A 1,375-nucleotide genomic window follows, 5' to 3' on the forward strand; every position below is an offset into this window, starting at 1 on the left:
AGACCTTGCCTCTTCCTGAAAGGGAAGCCAAGTCGGCAGATGTCTCCCTCTAATTGCCCTTAGAGCTGAACTTGAACCTCCTTCTTATGGTGACCCCTCCATTAAGGCTGGGGACACCCCCCTCCCATGACGCTCCAACCTGTCATTCACATCCTACCTCTCCTTTACCCTCACAGTCTTGGACTGTGCTAGGTTTCTTGACCTTAAGTCAACCCATCCCTCAAACCTGGGACAGGGTGAACACTCAGAAGCAGTTAAGTCAGCCAAAGGCAAATCAGGGTAGCAGGAAATGGAAAGGCCAAAGGAAAGATCATTTTGGAAACAGAATGGCCATCCCCCTGGACGTAAGGATATCAGGGGTGAGGGGGCTTCAAATATGACTTTGAGGTTTCCAGCTTTGCGTTCTACACCCTTCCCTGGGATCTTTCTTATTAGATTTGAGGGCTAGCTCCCTCTGGCCTCTTAAATCCTAGAGCACCAAATGGCCATTATCTTGCCATGAAGAGGCTGAGAAGATGAAGCTGCTTCTAGAGATGGGCAGAGATGGGAGGAGGAGGTCAGGGGGGAGTCTTGAGCCCCGAGTCTCTGAGGTGGGACCTGACCCTAGAACTGTCCAGGCTCTCACCACTCTTTTTTTAACCTGGGAGCCCCTCCAGGAGGTCCCCAGAAAATCTCTCCCACTGAAAAAAATTGTATTGCAGAAAAAATATGCATAATATAAAATTTACTCCCTCCCTCGCCCCCCAGAACTGAATACAGGGAAAACTTTAAACAAATATTGGAGGATCAAAAAGGCAAAACAAAAGTGAACAGCGACTGAGGTGACACGGAGATGCTAACAGCAGGCAGCAGCCACTGCTCCCACTGCTGGCTGGACAGAGGGGAGAGGTTAGGGTCATGAGAACCCAGAGTCCTGGGTGGAGGGGCACTGCCTGGCTGGTGGGGGAGGGGCACTTCCTGCCTGAGGAAGATCTGTGAGAGGCAGGTCCTGGGACTGGGAGAACACACTGGAAATTGTCACCAACTGCAGCTGGATAATGGAGCATTTAACCATTTCCAAGTACACAGTTCATTAGCATTGAGTACCTCACATTGTTGTGTGGCCACCACCACCACCCACCCACAGAATTCTTTTTATATCTTCATTTTTTTGAGAAAGGGTCTTGCTCTATCTCCCAGGCTGGAATGCAATGCTGTCATTACAGCTCACAGCAACCTTAAACTCGTGGGCTCAAGCAATCCTCCTGCCTCAGTCTCCTGAGTAGCTGGCTGGGAGTGTAGGTACCCACCACCACCACCACCAGCTAATTGTTTTTTTCTTTTTCTTTTTTTCTTTTTTTTTTTTTGAGACAGAGCCTCAAGCTGTCACCCTGGG

The sequence above is a fragment of the Otolemur garnettii genome, unplaced genomic scaffold, assembly GCF_000181295.1.
Source record: "Otolemur garnettii isolate 467f Iridium unplaced genomic scaffold, OtoGar3 scaffold00003, whole genome shotgun sequence".
Taxonomy (NCBI): Eukaryota; Metazoa; Chordata; class Mammalia; order Primates; family Galagidae; genus Otolemur; species Otolemur garnettii.